Below are 20,296 nucleotides of genomic sequence, written 5' to 3'. Positions count from 1 at the left end.
CCAAATCCGTGGTATTTCACATATGGAACTGTTATTCGGGTATATTTCATATAGGACAGCCACAAATTATTATTTTATTCGAAATTTGTAGATCAAAACCTCTTTTTTTAGTGTTTTATTTTGAATCCCTATGTTGACCTAAAATGACGAAAATTCATATGGGACTGTTATGCGAATAGGGGCAGTCTACAAAGCACAAAAAAGTAGAGTTTTTACCTGCCTTGATAAGTTCTTTTGTTTCCATGTTGTTAGAAGTGCGCACTATCTCCATATGTGAGTGCAGTTGTTCGACCATTGTTTGTTTTCGTCGCAAAAAAAGAGATTTATCGTCATTATTTCTTTCATAACTCTTCAAGGAGTTGATGGCCCACTTTGGTGTCTTCAGATGAAAGTTGCATCATAAATTAAGCTATTCGATGGTATTATTTGCAAAACATTCGGTGGTGCAGACGGTACTTTTAGACGCCATTTAAAGTTTATTTACAACTTTTCATGTTGAAGGTCTTTGTTTATCTTTTTTCAACTAATTTATTTGGAAAGCTGATAAAATTTCAATGCATTTTGATGTGCTATTTTATAATTTCCGATGAAAAATAACAGAGTTATGTAGCTTTGAAAAATGGTTATTTTTTATTGACAAAATAATCTAACCGAAGCTAACTCAAAAAATAAAAATGTTAGAAATCTGAAAAAATACATGTGTTTTTAAGTCGCAAAAATGAACCGTATTTTCAATTTTGGGGAAAATCTGAAGACCCCCGGCGCAAACCCGTCAGATAATAAAAAAAAATCCCCAGATACAAAATAATTTTCAAGACCATTCCCAAATTCCATACCCGGCATGTTGTATTATGTTTTCAATATTATACATTCACTACAGGAATTCCTGTATCCGTGTATATACCTGGCCAGCTGGCACCTGAATAAACTTGCGTCTTTCTATAAAAGAAAACAAAATATCAAGAGAGGTAAAAGCTCCATGAGCTTGCAATGGGCAATGATTTCAATATAAAGCCTTCAGTTTAATGAGGAAGCCAATCCGCATTTCTTCTTAATCACCTCCTCACAATTCGACTCATCATAATTTGAAAAAGCAATAGAACTTACACACTCTCGTCGAACGAAATTTTATTATTCACTGCTTTATGAAAGATTTCATGACGCTGTTTTCTCTTTCAACAATTTTTAATTTTACATCATTTCGCCAACTTTCGTCATTTGAAATTTTCTCTTTTCCCCTTTTCAAAATATTTTTCTGCATACAGGATTTTTTTCACCACTCAATCTCACCAGATTTATGCTGAATCATACTATTCCACTTCCTTCCACCCACTTCTTTATCCATTGCTCATTCAAACTTTCGCAGATCCAAGCACGCCTAAGTAGGCGCCTTTTTCAACTCTGTTTTAACTAAATTCTCTTTGAGCAATAACTGACTTTCTCACATTACTTGGCGTATTGAAAAACTCGCATCCACGAGAGCACAGCCGATAACGCTTTTTTTACCTTTCAGCCATTTTAACCACTTGCATACGTATATTTTGCCATTCTATTTAGTTAATTTGTTATTTTGGTTGCACCTTAGATTTTCATCCTAGAAGACCAATTTCCCACAACACTTGGTTTTGTGAATAACTTTTGTACGCATGAATGGAAATTTATGAAATTTTTAGCGAAGCTGCCTAATAATGTCATGTTTATCTATAGGTGCAAATTTTTAAGTCGTTCTAAAAAGTGGATTTTGAAAGAGCGTCAAATGAAAAAGTTTTTCGCCCATATTATTGGGCACCACGAGCGCCAACTATAATGTAAACTATGAACCATCCTTTTCCAAATCAAGGCCATTTTTGATTAAATTTTCTGTTTCCTTCTGATTGACCTTCAAAATTACTGAAAGTTTTCAATCTGGTCGAAGCTATGACAAATTTGGTCGATTGTCTTCTATCGGCACAAAAACAACATTATAATCACTCCACGACAGTTTTCACGTAATGACAGATCCAATCAAAACAGAGTATATCATTTGAGGGACCTTTTGAAGTGCTATACAGAGAAAATGGTCGCATTAGGAGGCAATCTTTTTCGTATATTTAGCCCTTCACGGTGTCATTCGGTATGAAACACTGACTGATCTTCAGCTTCCACTGATCATCAGGCATCAAATATATCATTTTTTTTCTCCGTTTTCAAATCCGGAAAACACAGACGAGACTTTTCAATGCATTTCACTTTGAAAAAATTAGGGCACTGGAAATGGTTCTATTTTTATTTGATGCACCACCCTTCTTCCATTGAGTACGTTGGTGGGAGGAGCCCTGAAACAATTTTATTGACATAACTAAAAAAATAATCAAGCTAATGGAATCAAATTTGGCATGGGAAGGTTTTTGGGTACGACATATGTATGTTTCTAAGATTGTTATAAAGCCTTCCGCCTTGCAGAAAGGATAGGGGGGTTCCTTATAATTTTGATGTATCGCTTAAGAATTTATCATCCAATGAAACCAAATTAGATATGAGAGGGCTTATAGGAACGAAAAACGGGAATGATTATTGTTTATTGTTTATAGTTTAAAAAAAAGAACATCTGACGTAAGTGTCTTAATGGTTTACTTAAATCTAGGTCTAACTAAACGAACATTATGAGTTTTTTAATGAGTTGTTTCTTAGCTGGTCGCGTTTGTTAGATTCGATCAAGCGTTTAAATGTTGCAGTTGAGACATTAAAATCAAAGAGAGTATAATGGCGTAAGAAGCTTATTTTTGCGGAACGTAAGGGGTCGTTGCTGCCATAGCGTGTATTTCTCGATTCCAGTGAAAGTAAGTCACGATTTCGCAGAGCTCTTTGTGGGGCATAAATAATACAGCGGGAAATTATCCAAGAACAGTCGATTTCGTTTCTGAGAATTTTCGCTCAAATAGCGTGTGAAGGCCAAGCAAAGTGCAACGTTTTGCATAAGGTGTCAGGTTCCGAAGATTATCCCACGGTAGTTCACGCAGAGCATAACGAACGAATTTCCGTTGAATCGCTTCACAACGCCTACCCATGTAGCTTCAAATGGCCACTACACCAGATTTACAGATTCTTATATTGCACGGACCAGGCAACAATACAGAGCTCGTAGACAAACAGGATCTGTAAATTCTTTACTCAGACGTATGACAAACCCCAGCATTCGGTTAGCCTCTTCAAGTTGTACAACCCGGCCTATATAGCGGGAGCGGTCATCTAATAAATTACCACGTTTGAGTTCGTTCCACAACTCACTCCTTTATTAATTTGTTTGTTTTGTTGTTTTATTTGGGATTTTAAACCTCTTGGGTTTATTCATCCCATCTCCTTTATTAATTCTAATTTTTTTCTTATATATATTTTAAAAGAAATGAACTTAGTTCATTCTGAACAGAACTTAGTTCATTCTCTCTTTATTTCTCTTTTTGGCTACTCAGTCAACACCTGTTTTTTTTCCAATTGACTTGCCTTCAAGAACTCTTCTGGGTCCCAGACCCACTTGAATTCTTGCTGACAAAGTTGATAAAAAAAAACAAAACTGATGAGTAGCAGTGTTCACTTCTCGGTACCCTGGCCAATAACCTTTTGCAAACCTACTTTGCATTGGAATTGGCCTCAGGTCCGTTACATCTCCCCCTACTATCTGAGTTTGAGGCTATTCTAGAAGAGTATAGCTTCAAAACAGGGGAGCGCAGGAATCTAAATTTTATCTAGCTAATCGAAGATCCAAAATGCCGTCCTTGGTTGAACTCCAAACTTGCGGTGTAGTTAACTGAATTGCTGAGTCATCCTTTTTATCGTTCCTGTTGCTGGCTTGTTATTTTCCCAATCTGTGTGTTGGCTGGGGCTCATCTGCTACGGTTGTTGTCTCTGTTCTTCCAGTCGCTGTTTGCTACTGTAAAGATTAGGATAGTTTGCTGGTTTACTGCTGTTCCGATTGCAGCTGCTTAAGCCCGTTCAATTTGCTTTTATCCGTCCTCCTTTGGCGGAGTGAACCAGCCGTTTTTCTTGTGGATTTGGACCAACGATTTGAAACTCTGCTGTGCTCGCGCCAAGCTGACCTGGCCCTATGAATGATTCTTGGTCACACCAAATTGTATTCGAGCTGTACCCTTGACTAGAGTGGCCGTTTTCTGCATTATAACCGCCTCGACCGTGAACTCTAGCCTTGTTCCGTGAACCACTCCATACAGATTTCACCACCCACCAGTACGTAACCGCCGAACGAACGACCCGAACGAACTGTGGCTCGAATAGATGCCTCTCCTTCAAGATGATGTTGAGCAGGATGCTGTCCTTGCCCCTCCTTCTTCTTCAGCAGGACAAGATCGTTGTGCAATGGGCTGTCCGGGTTGACCGACATCAGCCGTTCCACTCGTAAATCAAAACGTTGACCAGCTCTATCGAGTACATGTTGCTCTTGAACGAATCGGACCGGTAGATGTCCCGTAGTTCCTTCATCAGCCGATCGGTCGCATGTACCGAACCTGAGAATGATCCCTTCAGATAATCTTGTCGTTAACTTTGACTTAGTCTTTCTAGAGTTGCTAGATCTTCTACTTCCATTTTGCCTTTCTTGGCTCTACCCCGTGCCAAGATCCTCCTCGCCTTCGCTGTCCTGATCGCTTTCGCTTGACGTCACCCTCTCTGTGTTTTTTTTTTCGTTTCCATGCCCATTTTCCGATTGAGCTTTTCCGCTCCGTCCGCTTCGTCCATTAATCCAGTATAGTTTCTTCCCCTCGTTGATTTCCTTCTTGTTCTCGTTAATTCCCGAGTTGGCTCCACACTTTCAGATGTTGATGGCGTCATCGACAGCATTTTGGTCTTCTTCAGCGGTTTCCCTAATCCCCTATTCCTATTCAATGTAAGTTTTCGTGAAAAGAAAATATTCTAGATATATTTCGATAAAATTCTTTGACCTAACTTCTAACAAATTCTTTAGCCTAATATCTGTAGCACAGTAGTGACCAGGGTTGGCATCAGTCATCGTCATTAGTCAAATGACTGTGACTGTTGAGCCTCTTGGTCAGTCAAACTCAATTGACTGTTCCTTATACGCCAGTCACTTCGTTCTCCAGTCACTCAACCCCCAGTCGTTTGAAGCTAAAAAAATATTCTTAGTCAAGCATTTACCAATCGCATTCGAACGAGTCATCGACCGAACTGAAGACGAAAAAGAAACGCATTTATTATTATTGTTACTCCTGCCAGCAAGCCCGTTTTCAGTTTTTAATGCTATTGTTGCTCTCTGCCAGCAAGTCGGTCAATTTGTTGTACCTGCCGTCTGCAGCCGGTCGAAGTGTGAAGAGGTTTGCCTTGTTAGACAGGGAGCACTTTCGGAGTGGAAAGGAGAGAAACGCACTGTTTGAATGTCAAAACTGAAATGACTTTATTATGCGTAATCCGCTTGTTTATATACATGTAAAACTCTTAGCGTCTAATTGCAACTGCGTGTGTTGTTTACATTCGCCGTGATAGGACGAATGCCAACACTCCTCCTCAACACACGCTGTTCAAAACTCAGCAACGTACCGGACCATCCTTAACTGTCGCCTTCACTTCAACGACCCTTCTTCCGGTTTCGTTCGACTACCATCCTCCGGTTCGCTCGATGACAACCTTCCGTCTGGCCTGGCACCCTTCCTGCCACCGATGCCGTTTCTCACGGCTCGCACGACCCTTCGCAGCGAAATGAAACTCTCCGCCTCGACGCTCCTCCTGAGACCTGACGCCTCCCAGTGGCTCCAGCCCAACGACCTCCACTTGGTGTTCCGGTCCGACGCCCTTCCATGGCACCGGCTTGACGACCTCCCATGTTTCTCGGCTCGTAAGTCCTCCAGAGGTTCCAGATCCGACGATCATTATCTGGCTTCCAACTTGACGACCTTCCACGGTTCCGGCCCGCCAACCTTCCATGGCTTCCGGCACGACGACCCACAAGTGATTCCGGTCCGCTTCCAATGGCTCCTGCCAAACGACTTTCCAAAGCACCTGTCCGACGACCTCCCTCCCGTGTCTCTTTGCTTGTTGACCTCCAGCTGGCTTCCCGGTCCGACGACCTACCAGGCTCCTGGTCCGAAAACCTTACACGGTTCTGGCTCGACGACGTTCCTCTGGATTCCCGGCGCTGGCTTGCCCTTCCATTGGTTTCCTCCTGGCTGGATACCACTACCGATTCCACTCTTCTCCTCCTTTCTACTAGTGCTGGGCCCATAAACTGTTAGACAGGGAGCACTTTCGGAGTGGAAAGGAGAGAAACACACTGTTTGAATGTCAAAACTGGAATGACTTTATTATGCGTAACCCGCTTGTTTATATACATGTAAAACTCTTAGCGTCTAATTGCAACGCGTGTGTTGTTTACATTCGCCGTGATAGGACGAATGCCAACATGCCTGTCACTCTCAGAAGAAATTTGACCATGTGTAGGGGCTTCGCCAGTAGCATGACGGAGAAATGTTGATTGTTGTCGTGCTTTATCCGCCATGCGAGTAGTGAGGCTCCGTCAATTGAGTACGGTGCCGGTCGTTTGGTGAAACAAAACTAGTCGGGTCAAGCGAGACGGGCGTGTTTTACCAACCCTGGTAGTGACGCTTAAATGTTATATGACTATCCAAAACAACGCCAAGGTCCTTTATTGGATCAACACGATGTAAAAATTCACCCTGGATATTGTAGGCGTACCATAATGGAAGTTTCTTGCGTCCAAATGTTATGATACAGCACTTAGAGACGCTTAAGGCCAGTAGGTTAACAGCACACCAATTTACAACAATATCGAGGAATCGCTGTAATATCAAGCTGTTAACGATCAAAATAATTTTCAAATCGTCCGCGTACATGAGTACTCCGCATCCAACAAGCAGCATGTTAAAATCATTACTGAACAGGGTGAACAATAAAGGGCCCAAATTACTTCCTTGTGGTACCCCTGATGTCGAAATTAAGTCTGGAGATTCGGAGGATCCGATTTTGACAGCAAGATGACGATTACTTAAGTAGCTTCTGATCCAGGCGTCTAATCTCTCAGATAATCCCAGGCGTTTTAACTTTAAAAGTAAAAATAAGTGATTCATTGATGTCCGTGTAAATTGCGTCAACTTGTTTGCCACAATCCATATTGGATATGCAGAATGATGTAAACACTGCTAGGTTGGACATAACCGAGCGTTTCAGAAAAAACCGTGTTGATTGTCCGAAATCCAGTTCCGGCAGGCTGAAAACATTACATCGTTGACAATTCTCTCTAAGACCTTCGAGCAGGCAGCTAGCGATGTGATACCTTGATAATTGCACACCTCTTGCTTATCACCCTTTTTAAAGATTAGGCTCATGAAGGATTTTTTCCAGGTGGCAGGAAACTGATGTTGTTGTAAGGACTGGTTGAAAATACAAGTAAGGGGCTTTACAAGTAAAGTGCAACACTTTTTTAATACACACGCAGGTATTCCATTCTGCTGAGGTAGAGTACTTCAAATTTTTTATAGCCTCAAAAAACATTTCCTCGCTAACAACAAACACGTCGAGATTTAATACATCGGTGGGCAATCGTGTGACAGCAGCGCTAATTTGATCTTCAGTGGGCGATTGAATTTAAAATACACTGGAGAAATGCTTTGCAAAAAGAAAACATTTTTCAGCAGCTGATTTAGCAATTCTGTCATCTAAATGTACCTTAGCAGGTAGACCGGATTCCTTTCGTTTGTTATTCATGAAATTCCAAAACTTTTTCGGGTTCCGACGAAGTTCATTTTGAGTACTATTTACATAACGGCGATAGCATAATCGATTTTAGATCCGATATTTTCTGGTAGCATCGTTAAGTTTAATTTAATGAATGGGCATCTAGAATTAGTAAATGCTCGTAGCAATTTCGAGCTCAGCTGTTTCAATCGTTTAAAACGAGGATTAGTCCAAGGAGGTCTGAGTGGAGGTCGAGCCATGGGCACAAGATTAATTCGTCCGTGAAAACCAAATCCAACGTCCGATTTTGAAGGTTTTGTACACCATTTCGTTGATGAAGTCCATTCAATACAGTGCCGTCCAAAAAAGTAGCACTACCCATATTAAGTACTGAAGCAGAATCGACCACCAATTTGTTGCTATGACCAGGAACCCACAATAATTCAAATCACCAAAGAAAATAATACCGCATGTTAGCTTTTTTAATCTAGCATCTGATAAAGCCTCAACATGCAAATTTAACACTGAGCTATCCTGACTTCTTTTAGGTGGGATATACGATAAACCGAATAAAAATGAACTGTTCATTGGACATTTTTGCCCAAAAATTTTCTATGCTACTGCTATTACAAAAAGTGACTATGGACGAGCTAAACTAACTTGACACGACTATAAGCCCTCCACCGCCCCGACTACGACAGCTATTAGAGCCATTTCTATCGCATCGAAACATGGTGTAATCTGGGCAGAAAAGTTGACTGGATGGTACTGTTGCGTCAAGCCAGGTTTCGGTGAAAGCGTAGATGTCATAACCGAGCTCTGATGTGGAGACGAAACATTAAGAGATTTTCGATTTTAAGCCACGAACGTTCTGATAGTAGAGGCGTACACCGTCAGCAAAGTTTCTATGATCAAGGCGGATTCTGTAAGGCGAGGGACGATCACTTAACGCATCAGAATTTAAAAATTGGTACTTGCCTGATAGCACAGGCTGGAGAGCTCCGTTGTCTTCTTCGAATACAGGGTCGGGTCAGAAACCCCCGCCTCTTTTGCATATTGGGGGTGGAAAGAAGAAAGGACATTTTTAAGCATTAATCGAGCACTCGAGTAAGAAAAGAAAAACATGTTTTTTTAACAATTTTCTAATTTGTAATATATCTTTGTTTGCCACAAATGTAGAGCAACTTCTACCTCGAATTATCTCGGACTAATTCTAGATTATATAAATAATATAAGCTACATAGATAAAATCAAAATTTACCCACGGTTAACTACAAAAGTGCGTTTTGACCCACCGGACTCCATCGCAGCTCATAGGTCGATGGTAAGGAAAATCTCCACCACTCGAAGCACACACATTTCCAATTCCGTTCTCGCACAAATCGAGAGCGATAAAAGACAATCATCGATTTGCGTGGATTGACTGTAAGACCCAAATTTATGGCAAATTAACCCCTCCCGAACTCTGCACCCTCCCGCCGTTTTCATTGGCCAAACATGGTTATGATTTTTCGTGATTGGCGCCATCTTCTCACTTATGGTTTTTTTTTTCGCGTCCCTTCTCTACTGAATGGATGTTTCAGGCAACAGCTGTGCAGCGTTTTGAGCTGACTGGTACCAATAATTTTCCAAGAGAAGGGCCACGCATTGTGCAATCTTAGCAGTTTTATGAATTGGTGTTTCTAGAGAGGAATCAGCAAAATTGCTAAGAATTGTAACTGGTTTATGAATTCAGAGTACCCAAAAAAATGAGTTTGAAAAGCCTTTTCTCGTGAGATTTTCAAATTTCAACACAGCATATGATTCACATGTCGAACAAATTCTGGATAAGCTTCCAGTTTCTCTTTTTTCTTGGAACCAATCCCATTTGAAAAACAACAGCAAATTCCAATATCATTAGTTTCGGCCAAATCATGGTTTGATGACGAAACATTCGGGCAGATTTATTTTTTATGATTCTGGAAATTTGAATAAATGATCAATATTCAGATTCTCTTAGGTCCGGCATCTAGCGATTGCATGTTCTGAATCGTGACACGTGACTCTCAAGAGGTTTGCCATTTATCTATGTAGATTGGTTGGGACGGGGCTGTTGTGTTGTTTTGGCTCTCGGAAGAATATTGATCGAAATTTCTAGCAATTGCATTATATCACATTGATTTCATCATCTGTTTATCAAAAATGTGGTTCCAATTCGGCTTTGTCAAATTGGAAATAAGTTTAATTTGGAAGAATTTTTGGCAAAAGAACAACATGAATATCTGTGGATTGATGTTCAATTTACGATTATGTTATACCGTCAACCGGAGCAACATGCAACAATTTTCAATTTCAACGGCTTCTAAAAAAAATGATCACAGTTAATCGTTCCCCTTATGCATCAAAAGTTTTAAGGATGATGGGACATCAAATTGGCGTAGTTAGAAAAATTCTTGGTTTCTTTAATTATTTTTAATTTTCTAATAACATGAGATTTTCACCCTCCTTAGAAAACGAGGTAACTTGTAACAAACATATGAACACGTATGAAAATTTATAGTTTTTGATATATTTGCGATGCCTTAAAGACTATTACGCATGAAAACACCAATTACAGTAATTTTTTGGTCTTTAAAAACTAATTTTTTTTTCTTAAAATGGGGATGCTGCATACATTTAGGGGTAGAAAAATACTACAAAAAATTCTACTAGCTGAAATCATGAAAATAAATGTTTGGATGAATGCAATTTCAATGTTTACTAACGCGTGATGCAAAACATTCATATTGCAGCACATGGAAACGAGATCTACGTGGTGTTTATTTGATTTGCATTTTGTTGCATTTTACCCTAGACACATAACTGAATTATAAAAATTTTTATTTAAAAACATTGGATGATTGTTCGAAAAATATGTTAAAATTTGTACATTTATTGCTCAATTTTTCAATTTTTATATAAAAATGAAAAATTTCAAAAAATTAAATAAAGATGCGAGAAATTATGTCATCATCATTTTGTAATCATTACAAGATAACTTTATTACAATACATTAAATTAAAAATTGATTCAGTGTGGTGTTATATAAATGTTGCATCAAACCCCGCTGTTGCATGATGCCCCTTTTTACGGTACCTCTTGCTTTTATCAAAAGTAGCTTATCATTATTTTACGTTAATAATATTTAGAACAAGTTTTAGACTGAGAATTGGACGTAATCTTGAAGCAGAGCAGAGCAGATAAGTAATGAACTAGTTTGAAAAGCTTTGGCACCAAGGAAATTTGCCAAAATAAGTTTTTTTTTAGATTATCCACGTCAATTAAGTTTTTCATTGAAAGTTTTTTCCAGGGCAAAATTTAAATTTTACAAGGCTAAAAATCATCTGAGGAACAAAAAAACAAAAAAGTAAATTTTGATTAGGTAATTTTGGGGCGATGATTCAAAATATTTATATAGTTTTTGACACTATCAGTTCTCGGTTGATCAATTTTTTAAAAAGGTAATAAATTCTTAAATAAATTTTTGCACTTTTGGGAAGAACGTTACAAATGTTTGGAAAACACGGTTTTAACCTAATGATAAACTTTCCCTAGGACCGTGAGTAATTTTAACTTTTGAGAAAAAGTGATTGACGTTTTCTTTTTTTAATTCTTTTTTCCAAATATGCTTAAAACGGGAACTTTGAGGAAATTTTAATTATAATTTGTACGCAACTAGAGCTCTAGCTTCAACTTTCTCGGACACTAAGTTTTTTTTTTGTTTCGATTATAGTCGTTTTACCATCATTATGGCATTCGCGACTTTATCAACGTTGCAGTTGGCGGATCGTTATTGAAAAACTATCCGGTACAACTGCGTTCGATGTTTACTCTTGGGCTTGAACTCGCGGACATCGGCTCAGGAGGCAACAGACTTGCCAACTGAGCTATATCACCTCGGACACTAAGTGAAATATTTTATTAGCATTTCGTAGCTGATGATGTCTTTTTTCCGGAGCATGTTTTTCCGGATTTTTTCTTGGACTTTTAATATCGGAAAAATGAAGTGTTGCTGAATATTGTCAGAAAAGCATTATTGTGTTACATTACGAGTTTAATGTTATATATAATAAACTAAGCAAATATTAAATAATTTTCACAAATTTCGTTGATTTTGAAATGAGTTGCAAAGCACACCGGGTCAGCTAGTATTACCCATACACTTCGTATTAAACTTAAAGAGAAATGGCAGTTAAATTTCAAACCCTTCGAATGACATTGTAGAAAATTCTTGTACATATAGGTCTGCATGATTTGTTATATTTTTTTCAATAATGTTTCAAAATATTACGCATCATTTCATATTAACTATAAAAACTTTAAATAGAAAACATTTACAAACATATAAAGATAGGCAAATACAAAGATTTATTTTTATATAGTACTAGCTGATCCCATACGAACTCCGTTTCGCTTTCAATTTATAATATGTCATGAACAGTTGAAATGAATGTCAATTGTCAGGCATTTTCCAGACGCATTTTCGAATGCATTGTTGAGCAATCATTGCAACTTGTTGAACACATTATATGTTCGATCACTTTTTCTGTCGTTTGCTACTAAATTCAAAATCAGGAATCAATCGACCGTGCCAAAAAAACCCGAATATGAAATTTCGTCTTGATGCGATAAAAGCTCACGTAATTGTTGCTAAAACAAATTTAACAGTTAATATTGAAGACTCCCTTTTTGTCCTATGATATAAATATTGAAATCAGAAATCAATTGACCGTCCCAACCCCCGTGGCCTCTTTTACGAATTTGATTTCTGAAATCTATTGCCCTTTCCTCAAAATTCCCGTGTGCAAATTTTCAAAACAATCCATTGCATAATAACGTCAATATCGCAAAAAAAAAAAACAGTGAAAAGTTAATATGGACGACCCCTTTGGCCGACCCCTGACCCAAAATTGGATAATTGGAATGATTGTCCGTCCCCAATGTAATTCCTTTGTACAAATTTTCACCTCAATCCGATGTATAATAACGTCAATATCACAAAAAAATTTGCACGTTATTAAAAATTCTCGTGTACCAATTTTCATCTGAATCCGATGTATAATATCGTCAATATCGCAAAAATAGCGAACAGTCAATATGGACGACCCCTTTGGCTGGTCCCTTACACAAAATTTGATACCAGCAATCAATTGCATGTCCCTAAAATATCCGTCGCAAATTTTATTTTTAATCCTATGAAAAATAACGCCAATATCGCAAAAATAGCTAACAGTGAATACGGACGACCCCTTTGGCTGACCCCTTACACAAAATTTTATAACGGCAATCGATTGCCCGTCCCTAAAAACATCCGAGTGCAAATTTTCTTCTCAATCCGATGAATAATAACTTCAATATCACAAAAATATTGAATAATATCCATAATATTATTATGGACGACCCCTTTTGCCGACCCCTGACCCCAAATTCGATATTTATAAAACAAAAGTTCAAGAAGGGCGACAAATTGGACTGTGAGAACTATCGAGCGATCACTGTCCTCAATGCCGCCTACAAAGTGTTGTCCCGAATCCTACTCCGCCGCCTAACGCCACAAGCAAACAGATTCGTGGGAAGTCATCAGGCCGGCTTCATGGAGGGACGGTCTACGACGGACCAGATATTCACATTACGGCAAATCCTCCAAAAATGCCGTGAACACCAAGTCCCTACGCATCATCTATTCATCGACTTCAAAGCCGCATACGACACGATCGACCGTAACGAGCTATGGAAAATCATGGACGAGAACGGCTTTTCCGGGAAGCTGATTAGACTGATCAAGGCGACGATGGATGGAACGCAGTGCTGTGTGCGGATTTCGGGTGAATTGTCGAGTTCATTCGGATCGCGCAGGGGGCTTCGACAAGGTGATGGTCTATCCTTCATGATGTTCAACGTGGCGCTAGAAGGTGTTATTCGACGAGCGGTGGGCGAAATGCGGGGCACGATTTTCAACAGATCCAGTCAACTTATCTGCTTTGCCGATGACATTGATATAGTCGGCAGATCATCTGCGGCGGTGGAAGACATCTACCGCAAACTGAAACGCGAAGCAGGAAGGATTGGGTTGATGATTAATACGTCCAAGACGAAGTACATGCTGGCCTGCGGATCCGAGACCGACCGAACCCGCTTGTCCAGTAGTAACAAGGTCACGATCGACGGCGACGAGCTGGAGATAGTCGAAGACTTTGTCTATCTCGGCTCACTGGTGACCGCAGACAATGACACCAGCCGTGAGATCCGGAGGCGAATTATCAGCGGAAGTCGTGCCTACTATGGACTCCACAAGCAACTGCGGTCGAGAAGACTTAGCCCTCGCACGAAGTGTAACCTGTATATGACGCTCATTAGACCGGTTGTTCTCTACGGGCACGAGACATGGATATTGCTCGAGGAGGACCTGCGTACACTCGGAGTATTCGAGCGACGAGTGTTAAGAACCATCTTTGGCGGCGTACAGGAGAACGGAGTGTGGAGGCGAAGGATGAACCACGAGCTCGCGCGACTCTACGGCGAACCCAGTATCCAGAAGGTGGTGAAGGCTGGCCGGATACGCTGGGCGGGACATGTTGCGAGAATGCCGGACGACTGTCCTGCAAAACAGGTGTTCGCTACGAATCCGGTAGGAACAAGACGAGCGGGGGCGCAACGAGCGAGGTGGATAGACCAAGTGGAGCGTGATCTGGCGAACGTGGGGTGCCCGAGAAATTGGAGAACGGTTGCTATGGACCGAGTGAATTTTAGGAATTATGTTCGTCAAGTTATGTCGTAAAACGGAATACTATGTAAATAAAATAAAATAAGAAGATTTGAATCAGCGCACAAAATATTAGAGTTAAATTTAGAATCCATCTCTTCAACTGTAATTTCCTTAATATCATGAAAAATCTGTTTTCCCGCCTACAATGATAGAGCATTTTTGTTTCCTGTTCTCTTCTCTATCAAATGTCGAACAAACCGGTCACCTAACCAACCACGTAGAAATAAAAAGTGAAATTAGAATAAAATGTGTATCCTTAAGTTTCCTATAACAAAGTATAATTTATTGGACTAAATCCAAGTGAAGTGAAGTTCCTTAAATTTTGACCGTGATCTATTTCCTAACGATACAGAATCAAATTTGTCATGGGAAGGTGTTTGGATACGACATTTGTTTCTAAGATTGTTATAAAACCACCTTGCAGAAAGGATTAGGAAAAGGGGGTTCCATATAATTTTGATATATTTCTTAAGAACATATAATCCAATTGAACCAAATTAGATATGAGAGGGCTTTGGGAACTATAAAAGGGTATTGTTCTAAGAAACGCCCGCCTCTTTAAAGTAATGGCGGTGGGAAGAGGAAAGGGCATTTTTTAAGCATTAATCAAGCACTTATCAATCAAAAGAGTCCATTTTGTATGAGGCTGTTTGCATGAGAATAAATTGAGACAATCCGTTTTTTTTTCAGTGCAAAGTAGGAAAGAAAAGAAGTTTTATTTTTCTCAATATTTTCAAACAAATGGAGCCACAAAGAATAAGTGACGTAATTAAGATACCAATATGGAAGTTTGTAAGCCCTGCCCACTTTGGAAGAATAAGGTAGAGAATCTCATCGAACTTCGAAACACAAAGTTAAATCTTCAGATCTTAAAAACAAATATTAAGATCAAGTTACACTTAAACTAAAAAAATTTGATAATTTAAACAAATTTCATTAAAATTTGCAAGGTGTAGCAAAGCACACCGGGTCAGCTAGTTCTTAATAAACATTGTCTTTATAGAATTGATTGAGTGAGAAAAGAAAAACAAGTATGTATCTTTTAACAATTTTCTAATTTGTAATATCTTGTTGAACATCCCTAATGCTATATTTGTTTGCCACAGATGTAGAGCCACTTCTACCTCGAATTATCTCGAACTAAGGCTATGATCATTTAGTATCCGGGCAGTTACAAACGATTGTTTTTTTAAAACTATTCATTTGATCGAAAAACTTTCTATGGAGGAAATTTAGGTGTTAATATGACATTTAATATAAAAATATTTAAAAAAATATATTTATCAATGATTTCAAGAAATAATCTTACTTTTTCATAAAATCTCTTTTTTATCTTTGCACACTTGTGTCAGTCATGTATTGATCTATTATTTTTACCACAGATGTAAAACCTTTGCAGAATCATGATATTTTACACAAACTCACCTGGAAAAAAGCAATTGGAATCTTGTTGGAACCTTTTTATTAGTAGACATCTCGAAAAATTTGATCTCTTAAATACGGTTTTAACATAAATTTCTTCGTCCATCAGGACACATCTGTCACATTGTGTAAAAACCGGTTGCACATGTTGCAATCTAAGGAACTGTTCACTATTAGTTATTTATTTGGTGTCTACTAGTCGGAAAACACTTTTTGACTGACGGAAATGGATTGATTGCATTATTTAAGGGGTCTGCATTCAGTTATCCCCAATAACCATAGACTTTTTACCATATTTAAGATCAAGGGTTCCATTCCGATGCTTGATTTGAACTTCGTGTGGATTCTAGAGTGTCTCCTTATACTTCTTAACCATTCGGTCCAAAAAAAATCAGAAAAAAATCAACAATTTATGAGTTTTCAAGTCGAAAATGAAGAATTTTCGAGGCGCCAAATGCGCAAAAGGCGCAAATTTGTGCAAAATTATTTTTACCACGTCTTTTTGCATCGTAAATATCTCAAACACACATAAACTTAAAAATCTGGCAAAGATAGGCAAGATAGTCCTTTTCAACACAACACAACGCTGCTAGAGTTTTTCATATCCGAGCTCTAACAACGTTGCTATCACCGAAATAAAGTGCCCGGATACTAAATGATCATAGCCTTAATTCTAGATTTATTTAAATAATCTAGACTATATAAAAAAATCAAAATTTATCCACTTAACTACGAAAGTGCGTTTTGTCTCGCCAGACCCCATTGCAGCTCATAGGTCGATGGTAAGGAAAATCTCCACCACTCGAAGCATACACATTTCCAATTCCGTTCTCGCACAAATCGAGAGCGATAAAAGACAATCATCGATTTGCGTGGATTGACTGTAAGACCCAAATTTATGGGAAATTAACCCCTCCCGAACATCGCACCCTCCCGCCTTTTTCATTGGCCAAACATGGTTTGATTTTTCGTGATTGGCGCCATCTTCTCACTTATGGTTTTTTTTGTCGCGTTCCTTCTCTGCTGAATGGGATGTTTCAGGCAACAGCTGTGCAGCGTTTTGAGCTGACTGGTACCAATAATTTTCCAAGAGAAGGACCACGCATTGCAATCTAAACAGTTTTATGAATTGGTTTTTGGAGAGAGGAATCAGCTAAATTGCTAAGAATTGTAACTGATTTATAAATTCAAAGTACCCAAAAAAAAATGAGTTTGAAAAGCCTTTTCTCGTGAGATTTTCAAATTTCAACACAGCATATGATTCACATGTCGAACAAATTCTGGATAAGCTTCCGGTTTCTCTTTTTTCTTGGAACCAATCCCATTTGAAAAACAACAGCAAATTCCAATATCATTAATTTCGGCCAAATCATGGTTTGATGACGAAACATTCGAGCAGATTTATTTTTTATGATTCTGGAAATTTGAATAAATGATCAATATTCAGATTCTCTTAGGTCCGGCATCTAGCGATTGCATGTTCTGAATCGTGACACGTGACTCTCAAGAGGTTTGCCATTTATCTATGTAGATTGGTTGGGACGGGGCTGTTGTGTTGTTTTGGCTCTCGGAAGAATATTGATCGAAATTTCGAGCAATTGCATTATATCACAGTGATTTCATCATCTCTTTATCAAAAATGTGGTTCCATTTCAGCTTTGTCAAATTGGAAATGAGTTTGATTTCGAAGAATTATTAGCGAAACAACCACATGAATATCTGTGGGTTCATGTTCAATTTTTGATAATGTGATGCCTCTTACTTTCATTAAAAGTGGCTCATTATTATTTTACGTTAGTAAAAGCTTGGAACTGTTCAAGACTGAGAATTGGACGTACTTAAAACGGTTTTCTTATTTAGATAAGCTGAATTTTTTATACACCTTCCTTTTATTTTTTTTTTTTCAACTTCATAATATTATTTTCATTAAATATTCTGAAATCTAGGTTATAAATTGAGAAATTGGCTTGAACATACAAGATAAACTTAGAATTCAGTTAAAATGAGTTATGAATTTATATCGAGAGCTTTGAAATGGAGCTCCTTAGGCATTTGCCATAACCAGTTCTTTGGGATTTTCCACGACAAATAATTTTTTTCAATTTGAAGTCTTTATCCAGAGGAAAATATAAAATACGCAAGGCAATAAAATCGACATTTGAGTTACAAAGAATAGAAGAGCAAGTTTTGATTAAATTTGGGGCGCTGATTTGTAATATTTCTTAAGCTATTTTTATTTTTTTCAGCTCTTGTTTTCGTAATAAACTTTGAAACAAAGGTAAAAATTCTTTTAATTATTTTTTGCACTTTTCCAGAAAAGCTATATTTCTTAAGCCCAGGTTTTTCTTATTCTGTGGCCGGGTTTTCTCTATTATCGCATTTTACTAGCTTGCACGTCATTTTTTAGAACGTCTTGAGAAGTATCTAAATTTATACTTTATTTCAAATATGCAAAATATGTTATGGAAATTTTGACGAAATAAAAAAATTAAAAAATTAAAGTCTATTGAATCTCAGACATTTTGAAACCATAAGTTGGATTTGCAGTCTTCAATAAAATTGTTAAAATCAAATCTAATGCATTTTCTTAAAATTGGAAATTGAATTTCATTTTATGATTGAATGTAACATAAACTGTTGAAGAATTTATATTTGAATGTTATTGGAACGCATTTTCACGACAAAATGGCTTTAAATATTTATAAAAGACCTATTTGCTTGTCTATCAAATTGAAGTTCAAAATAAGAAATTGATTGATTCGTATTGTTCGGATGCATAATATCGAAGTTATTTATACAACATTTAAAAGTTAATATGGACGACCCGTTTTTCTGTTGTGTGATACACAATATGAAATCAGGGATAGATCCTCCGTTCTGCAAAACTCCCGTTTATGAATTTTAGTAACATAATTATTGCAAAACATTGAAAAATTAATATGAACGACCCGGTTTCTCTCCTTCGGGTATTTTTGGAAATTTCGAAGGGGGAGGGGCGGTGTGATAAAAGAAGAAATTTATATTTGTTCCGGCCTGATGTATTCACATATACATATGTCTGTCATTGTTTATGCATTTTTTCCTGCAAATTTCTTTCAATCCTAGAAAACAGATGCCTCATACAATTCAATGAAAAAAATCTCCATTTATTTTGAATGACCGGAAACGATTCCAAACTGCCGGCTTCGACGGTGGCGTCTAATTTTCGAATTTCACGATGCGTTGAACTTTTTATTACTCATTTCACCTCCTAATGATGACCGCGGCCAATGAAATTCGATCCATCCGCTCGAGGAATTTCAAGATCAATCCAAATCTCTCTAAACCGGATGATTTCGGGCTTTTGTCCACGCAGTGATCAACGACGCGTAATGTTTGAATAATATTTGGACGATATAAAATCGCCGGAATGGCACCTTAATATGGTGAATTCGGGTTGCAATTATAAAGCAACAGAGCGAGCGCCTCTTCTCGTCCGTCTGACAAACGACGCTAGACGCGACGTGACGCTTTTGGGATTGACTATTTGGGGGCACTACTAAGGATTATTGAAATTTGTAACCTGAGCCAAATTCATCGCTCATCGCTCTCTGATCGTCGATAATGATTATGACATTTTTATGAGTCTCTCGAGGCAGCCCGAAATTTGCTGATCCCCAATCAAGAGCACGTTTTATGGCGTTTTTGCGACCCGGTGTTGGCGAAAATGAAGATGCTCAGATGGTTATTTTTTTCGAGCTTTTTTTTGCTGCTATTGTTGAATTGTATCCAAACCTATGATTTTGAAGCAGAGTTTTTGTTCGATAATCACTTATTTGGTAAACAGAAGAGGATCTCAAGCTAATTTTCTCAACATATATGAATTCATATTAAGTCACCTATTTATTAACTTCATGTATAAGTTTTATCAATAATATCAATGCTTTTTGGAATAACATACTATGAGCGTCAGTGGATTTAAAACACTCAATGAATAATTCAACTCCCTTGAAAGTACATGCAACTTCATTAGGTGGAATATTTTAAAGAGACATATGTATTCCTGGAAGTGAACAACAAGTTGTCAATTTTACCCAAAAACATTTTTCAATAAAATTTAGAAAAAAAACGGCACGACAATTATAATTTCAACATTCATAAATCAATCCAAGTGAAAAAATTATTTAAAGTTGTACCTGATTCGGATTTGGCAAACTTTTTGCATGAATTCCGTTTTGCTTAAGAATCTGTATATATGTATAAAAATGAATTTATGCCTGTCTGTCTGTCTGTCGGTTCCTTATAGACTGGGAAACTACTGAACCAATTTGTGTGAAAGCATGTGGGGGTATTGGAGGCCGGGAAAGTTTCCTATTACGGTTTGAGACCCCTCCCACTCTCTGGAAAGGGGGAGGA

General features: G+C 38.1%; 1 protein-coding gene and 1 pseudogene across 1 annotated transcript in view; both read right to left on the bottom strand.

The window, feature by feature from the left end:
• LOC129746885 (uncharacterized) overlaps nucleotides 1-20,296 on the bottom strand; it is an 80,029-nt gene that overhangs the window by 53,614 nt on the left and 6,119 nt on the right. The window lies entirely within an intron of this gene.
• Nucleotides 3,981-4,593, bottom strand: LOC129746886 (ubiquitin-conjugating enzyme E2 Q2-like; annotated as a pseudogene).

Source organism: Uranotaenia lowii, chromosome 2, assembly GCF_029784155.1.
Source record: "Uranotaenia lowii strain MFRU-FL chromosome 2, ASM2978415v1, whole genome shotgun sequence".
NCBI classification, from domain to species: Eukaryota; Metazoa; Arthropoda; class Insecta; order Diptera; family Culicidae; genus Uranotaenia; species Uranotaenia lowii.
The sequence above is the reverse complement of the archived record's forward strand: the minus strand, read 5'-3'. Positions and strand labels throughout refer to the sequence as shown.